Source organism: Cottoperca gobio, chromosome 7, assembly GCF_900634415.1.
Source record: "Cottoperca gobio chromosome 7, fCotGob3.1, whole genome shotgun sequence".
Lineage (NCBI taxonomy): Eukaryota > Metazoa > Chordata > Actinopteri > Perciformes > Bovichtidae > Cottoperca > Cottoperca gobio.
The window spans coordinates 16,668,296-16,676,310 of record NC_041361.1 but is presented as its reverse complement, the minus strand read 5'-3'; the positions used below and the strand labels follow the sequence as shown (position 1 = coordinate 16,676,310).

At 40.5% G+C, this 8,015-nt stretch overlaps 1 protein-coding gene across 1 annotated transcript in view; it reads left to right on the top strand.

Moving 5' to 3' along the window:
* ajap1 (adherens junctions associated protein 1) overlaps positions 1-8,015 on the top strand; it is a 42,481-nt gene that overhangs the window by 1,771 nt on the left and 32,695 nt on the right. The window lies entirely within an intron of this gene.

Below are 8,015 nucleotides of genomic sequence, written 5' to 3'. Positions count from 1 at the left end.
TGCCACCTGCTGGATCTCATTCCCACCGGTGGCTCTTAATTCCTGCTCATTTTCAGCGGTTTAGTTTATTATGCGTGACACACACTGTACATCTTAGGGCTGACCTCGCAGGGTGATGGCAATCCACGGCGTAGACGGAGCAGTTGCATAAGATGATGAAATTAAATGCATTTATGTGTCATATCTCGAGATGGGATCGTTCAGAGGCACAGAGACAGAAATGTCCCTATCGCTTGCTGACATGATGTGGAATGTCAAAATGGGATGTGGAATGAACGGGAGCTATTGTGGACTTCTTATTCGTAGTAATTCACCATGTTCCAGATTGTTGTTTGCAATCACAGGCTAACAACTTGTATTGTCTGTGATAGTCATCTATAATCAGATAGTGGTGGCAATATTTGGTTTTCTAAACATTTAGTGTGTGGGATAAATCCTTGCATTCCAGTTGTGTTCAACATTTTTTTTTAATAACCACAAGAAGAAATGGTCAGTGGGCATGTGCAGAGAAAGCTTCTGTACCTGTTGGAACAGACAAAGAACAGACCACCTACAGAAACTTGGGATGTGGGCGTTCAGTAAAATGCAACAGAGCTGACTTTGGCAAAGCCAGAGAGAAGGATGGATGGATTCCTCAGTAGATTAAAACCGAAGATTTTAAAGATGGCCACTGTAGTTACTCTTTATGTAATGGCGGCAAACTGTCTCATTAAGACGCCTTGTGGATTTGGGCTGGTTGATAAATCACTATCATTTTCATTGTAATGGTGTGATGATGGTATCATTTCACAAAATAATGCCATTAAAACTAATCACTCCAAGCTAATTGTAATTAAGAAAATGACAAAATTAGTCATTTTAGTTTTTGTTTTAAATATGTGTGATTTTCTCAGTGGAACACAGTTAATTAAAGATCAATTTGTTTATGTTTTGTGTGATCTTTCGTACATTTACCATCATGTGATATATAAATATATTCCATAGTGTGATGGCTACTTTAACTATATTGCCCTGCCCAACTGTAGCTTAAGGGCAGGAGCCACTTCTGCTGTCATGGAGTTTCTCATGTAATATTTTCAGGGCTGCAAATAAATTAGAATAATAGATTAATTGTTTGCTTTTGAAAGTCAAAACAGTGAAAATTGCCCATCATAACTTCCCACAATTTGAAGTTGACCGCTTCAAATTTTGTCCGACCAACAGTTCAAAGATATTCCGTTTGCAAATTCTCATGTGTGTGAAGCTGGAATCAATAAGTGTATTGCACTTTTGCTTGATAAATTACTTAAATCAATGGTTAAAATTTTCTTTCCATTGATGACTGATTGATGTATGAACCGGTTTAAGCACTTGAAATACGTCAGTCGTTACTGTGTAGCACAGTTGCTTGTTGGAAACTTTTGGAACATCAGAAACTAAGTAAAAACCTACAGTCAGTACTGACAATGGAAAGGTGATTTATCCTAATTAAAAAACACAACAATGAAACTTTGGCAATGGCAAGAGGTTTGTTCATTGGCTTGATTAGTGTGCTTAGTTAAATTATCCCTATAGCATTAACTACCAGAGCATAACGCTATTACTCAGGATGCTAATGGAAAGGAAAACAAGTGGCAATAGGAAGATACATTACACCAACATGTTCTGTTAGCTTGAATAGAAGCACATTGACACCTAAATGAAATTGCAGTCAAAGTAATGGCTTTTTCAAGTTTCATACATGCAAATGTATCTCAGAGAAGATACATTTAATTCCTTAACAATCTCAAACCAGAGAGTGTCTCACTTGGGTTATCCAGGAGGGATTCATCTCTCCCAGGCTCAGCATCTCAGGGCTCAATCTTTCATGAATGTCACACAGTTTTATGTTCTCCATGGAGAGCGCTCATACTGCTGAGGCACTGGAGATGCTATCAGGCCTTGGCACACGGAAGCTGCACAATATTACTGGCGGAGACACCAGTTGCCTTTCAGGAGGGCTTCATTTGCTAGTTTCCACTTGCCTACGACGACAGGGTTGTTAATTACAGATGACTGTTCCTGCACAGGTCTGGCTTTTATGGCCTGGATAAATTCTTGCAATTAAAGGAGAAAGAGTAACTGAGAAATGCCAAGTGTGAAGTGTTAGTTCAAAAGGACTCTCAATATGTAGGAAGGTAGCTTTAATTAATCTTGGGCTACAAGAGCTCAGAAATGATGTGAGAATGTATGTGTATTGATATACCTGGTGGTCCTGTGTTTAGTATTCTGTGTCTTATCCCTGCTTAAAAAATAAAACTGTTTTGTATCTGAGTAATAGTTTCATTCTAATTGATGTCTCTGCCTTAATGAAACAGGGTTCCTAATATATTACACTTTTACACGGAGTTGTCTTCTCCAGTGAGAAACAATTGCTCTTGCACAACATCATCAGTCTAAAGCCACTCAGAGTGCATGACCAGCCGTCGTCCGCACTAGCTCTACCAAGAACTCCAGGGCAAAACGTGGCATTACTGCGGAAGGGTCCATCGGATATTCACATATTCCTGTGATTTAGGTGCCATCTTAATAGCCTCTATGAGAGTTATTAACTGGGCCTCTCTGGAGCGTGATTAACCTAATTTGCAGTGAAATAGGCTGTGTTGCTTATCTGAGATCCTATCCTCTGGAGATGTGCGTGTGTGTGTGTGTGTGTGTGTGTGTGTGTGTGTGTGTGTGTGTGTGTGTGTGTGTGTGTGTGTGTGTGTGTGTGTGTGTGTGTGTGTGTGCGTGTGTCAGTTTGTGTGTGCATCCTGTGCTCAGCAGTCTGTTAAATCCAGAAGGAACAGAACAGGTAGTCCCCGTAAAATAGTGTAAGAGACAAAACAGACGTGTGAGATGGTTCATTTGAGCCATCTTAGAAATAGTGCCAAGAGAGAAAGACAAGAGAAGGAGAGAGAAACGTGGACGGGGGTGAACCATAAATGTCTCGTCATTGACTGCCATAGCAATTAGTGGAGAAGAGACATATTGGAGGCAGAATTGGACCATTAAGATGCTGAAAATGAGAGGACTAGAGTTCAACTCGTATAGTTTTTTGCAAAACTATTAACATATGAATACTAGAATTAATACTCTGTTGGTCAAAGTTGTTTTTATAAATATTAAATAACAAGGATTATATTACGTTTAGGACTTGTAAAACGCTGTGAAACAGGATTTGGTCCATCATGGGACAGTAAATCCCTCCATTAAAAAACTAATTGTTGTACATAGGTGGGCTAGCTGCTTTGTAAAGGGATAGTTTGTATTGTTTTAAGTGGGGTTATACGTGATATATATCCATAGTCAGTTTAAGTGAACTGAAGATGTTATCTATGCTCTTCAAAGCCACCAGACTCTATTGACAAAAACAGTAATGTTACCTCGCAGAACACGGGAGCTACCACTGCCCCAATCTGTTAGTTGTGTTTGTTATAGGTAAAATGACTGTTTTTGTCAATGGAGTCTGGTGCCTTAGGTGACGGCACAGATGGATATAACGACTTCAGATTCGCCAAAAAAAAAAAAGGACTGTCCGACAGCAAGGTAAAGTGGTGAAAGTATTCTAAATATAACGTGCACTTAAACTGAGCAGTACAATGCTTAAATCTATTTTTATTTTGGGGCTGTGCTGACCACCATCTACTGTAGCTAATAGACTGACTATGGATAAGTACTTCATACTACCCCACTTCAAACTAACTATCCCTTTAAGGCAGGTTTGTGTGCACTGGGTGACAACTTAAGGAATTGGTCTAACTTTTATGATGACTATTTGAGAAGTGGAAATTAAGGTTAGATTATGACAATGTATCTTGCTGTGTTTTGCTCAGTTTACTTTGAAACTCACTTATTTTCTATGAGTTATTTGGGCTAACACTGACACTGCTTTTTTCCAAAACCAAAATCCCAACATTCAGATCTCAAATTCAAGTTCAAGTTCCCATCAAACTGCAAGCAACCCTCATCCTGATTGGGTTTAATGAGAAACTTGTCCGATGTTGAGCTACAAAGTGTACATTTCCATTGTACTGAAGCACATCCAGCCCATGGAGTGAAAGAGCTAACAGCACAGAGTTCAAAGTTGATTTATGTAGTGAGCTTTTGCTGGATCAATACTGCCTCTACAAAGGATCAGACTTATCCGTCATGGCCCTTCCCACTAACTGGCCTTCTCCAGGCACAGGGGGGCGCCTCTCAGCGGGCCACTTCCCCCTAAAATAAATTCATAAATGAACAAAAGAAATCCCCCCCCCCCCACACTTTATGTTGTTCCCAGCGAGTTTGTGGTAATTGATGTGGGTTGAAAAATAGGCCGAAATAAAATGTTTGACAGTGAGGGACCAAGTTGATTGGGGCATTGTCCTGTTTGTCTGATCCTTTTTTCTTCTTCTTGTTTCCACCATATTCCCATGCTCTTTCCAGCCCTGCTTATCTTTCTGAGCATGTGGGTCATGTACACTGTAGTGGAGGACATCGTGCAGTGGGAGTAATTAATGGGATGATGCAACGCCCTTGGCTGCATCTTAGACCCCCTCAAACCACACACATATACACACTCCACCCACCCCACCGACGGCCGTGGCCTGAGGCATTTTATTTTCGGGTTGTCCGTTCGTCCATCTGTCCCACAGTACGTCCGTCCGTCTGTCTGTAATATCTCAGGAACGCATTGAGGGAATGTCTTCAAATTTGGCACAAACGTCCATTTAGACTTTTGCTTAGATTTTGGTGGTCAAAGGTCAAGGTCATTGTGACCTCAAAAAACACGTTTCAAAACTTGCCAAAACTCAAGGATTCATACAGGATGCTAAATATGACAATTTCCCTAAAATTTCTAATAGGATGAAATGATGAAGTGATGACGTTTTGGACAGACATGTATACAAACTGCAGATTGACCAGTTTAGTGGAGGAATACAGCCGCCAGGCGGTTATTCTAGTTTTGTGTTTGCTTCCCACTATGAATTATGTTCAGAACTCATTAATGCAACGCTGTTTCTTACACTACAGCCATAGTAGCAGCTGCCGCAGCTCAGCCTTGCAGTTATCGATGGAGTGTTTGTGTGTGTGTGCGTGTGTGTGTGCGTGTGTGTGTGTGTGTGTGTGTGTGTGTGTGTGTGTGTGTGTGTTTCACAGAACCAAGACATTGGGAAGATTTCATAGAATATTTGCCTCCCTGATCCTGCTGCACAGAAGCGTTCCATAAATCTTTGGAGAGCAAACTGGTGTTTATCTCCCTAATACAAGATGTCTACTGAGCAGAGCTTAACACCTCAGAGCCTGTATTTTTCAATGTTACACAACCACATGCAGCTGATATTCTAAGTAACACAACCAACGCATAAAGATAATTCCTAACAGTACATTTTTGTTTACAAGATGTGATGAGGGAAATTGTATCACTAAAGAGTGGAAGGCTGGTACTGCCCTGCAGCACACTGACATTCTCCAAAAAAGGTCAAAAGAGAGGATCGTCTACAAGGAGGATACTACAGAGGTGATTCTCAGCATCCCCACCAATGTTTTTGACCTCTGGAGAATCCCTTGGTCGTTAACATGTCCTAATTAAGGCTATTCATGTTTCTTATGGACAGCTAAGGCACTCTTCAAGTCAGAATGAGAGTTTAAATGGGTAATTGTAAAGGGATATTGTTTTTATGAGCCAACCTAAAGCAGAATACCTGAGTGACGTGTCTGTTTCTCTGTTTTGTCTTTGATCGGTTATAGATGAGAGTAGAGCTTGTGAACACCTGGCCAGTGTCGATGCTTATCACACTCAGCGGCGTGTCATTTAGTCGGAGCAGAATCAGCCGCCATAGTCAACACATTAGAAAGAAACACAACATAGCGATTCGGATTCTGTGTATCCTGGCAATAGAGTTTGCCTCCACGGAGCCGTGTGTGTGTGTGTGTGTGTGTGTGTGTGTGTGTGTGTGTGTGTGTGTGTGTGTGTGTGTGTGTGTGTGTGTGTGTGTGTGTGTGTGTGTGTGTGTGTGTGTGTGTGTGTGTGTGTGTGTGTGTGTGTGTGTGTGTGTGTGTGTGTGTGTGTGTGTGTGTGTGTGTGTACATGCTGGGTTGTATTTGCCCTAAGAGCTTGAGCACTACACTACACTACAAAGGCAGTGCATATTCAACAGGCTGCATATAGAGAACTTTTTGGGGCTGTAGGGTGAACCCCCTCAGCTGTACTACATGAAATGCAAATACTTGCTTGAATATCTGTTGAGTGCATGCAAGGGTCTATGATCAGAGAATATGTAGCATTTAAATGTTGTTCATAAAGCCATAAATCAGCCATTAAGACTCGGGGTGACCCCGAATAGTCGAAGATCAGATCTAAGGAGCCTGATTTGACTTGGTTGACTTGGACGTGGTATATAGCCTGTTTTGGTGAAATGATCAGTATATTAATAACACTGTTAAAAATGTTAAAATAACTTATGTGCTTTCAATCAATCTCCTTATTGTGTATGAATAAATCAACGTGGCTGCCCTACCATCGGAGTATTTAAACATTTAAATGTCTTATGAGTTCTGGAATGACCGAGACCTTACAAAAAAGACAAAGACCTAAACTAACACAAGGTTTATCAGCTGTGTGTTTTCAAACATCAGCACCTAGACCACCACAATCTGCCACCCCATGATCTTCCCTCATCCCTGAAAAGTGCTCTGCATAATGAGAAATGACAGAATGGAAAAAACTGCCAAGCAAAGGAAAAAAAATGAGCAGAACTGGATTAAAGTAACAATAGAGCATTTTGCTAATGGTCCATTTTGAGCTGCTGCCACAATATGATACTGTCTGTGAGAATTACGGTGGATAAGAAAGGTGCTGATGTCTCTAGTCCTAATGCTTTGCAATGCTGTACTGTGTGAGGATGTTATTTTAATGTCATTCTTTCTCTTTACCCGTAACCTTATTAACACACATTAAGGCCTGCAGACAATTGTGAGGAAATAGGCTTTGTGCTTTCCTTAATTGAAGAATTTACCTTCGAGTGTGACAATATGTGAAGCACTTCTTCAACAATGTGCTAAAGTTTGCCTTCAGTGTCATAACAGATTCTATTGTCTCCAGGACTGTGGTCCAGTAGCCGGTTCAAATGAGCTTTAAATGGAATAACGGAAGAAGCCATGTAGCCTCATAACAACTCATAAATATACAATATGCATCCCCATTCATCAAGGCTGCAGAGCATTTCTTTCAGCATGTTGTATACCTTCTGACATTTTCAATTTGCTTCATCATTAACAGTTTATTGGACTGTAATGGCAGCCCTGCCATATTTTTCATATGAATAACGCTTTTTTCTGAGAAGTTTATCCTTGAGAATGGCTGTATATTTTCCTAAATGACAGTTGGGTGTTTCTCTCAAACAGTATGCATGATTACACTCCCTTGTGTGGACTTACTCTTCTGTGGATTTATTTCCTTTTGCAAGTGGAGATGATTCCAGTCAATTTAGGCTTTACCTCTTCAGAGACACTTAGATTACATTGTACTCTGTTCTTCCTGTCAGGTCACTAATGCATTTCAGTGTGGAAGGGTAATGACGTGCCACCACATTATCAGTTAATACATTGGTCCACTATGAATAACAAAGACTTGTAGAGTTGTAACATAGATATTTATTTGAACCGTGTGAGACAATCGTGAGCGATGCTCTCATAACCCGAGAGTTTATGAATAACAATATTAGAGCATATCATCTCTCTATTGCAGGTGTTTTGTGATTAGCAAAGATGTCATTCAAATGACAAACCCCGAAGGTCTCTTCAGCTTATTGCAGAAATAAAGCTTTTGCCACACATTATTTATATGCAGTGTGTGGTTTGACCTATGAAAGGTCGAACGATCACCCACGTTTACACGGTTTATCCTATTGGAGCCTTTAATGTCGTTACCAGATTTCATGACGATCCACCCAATAGTTGCAGCGACACTTCAGTCTGGACCAATGTGGTGCACTGATCTAACTAGAGATGCACCGATTGCAATTTTCTTTGGC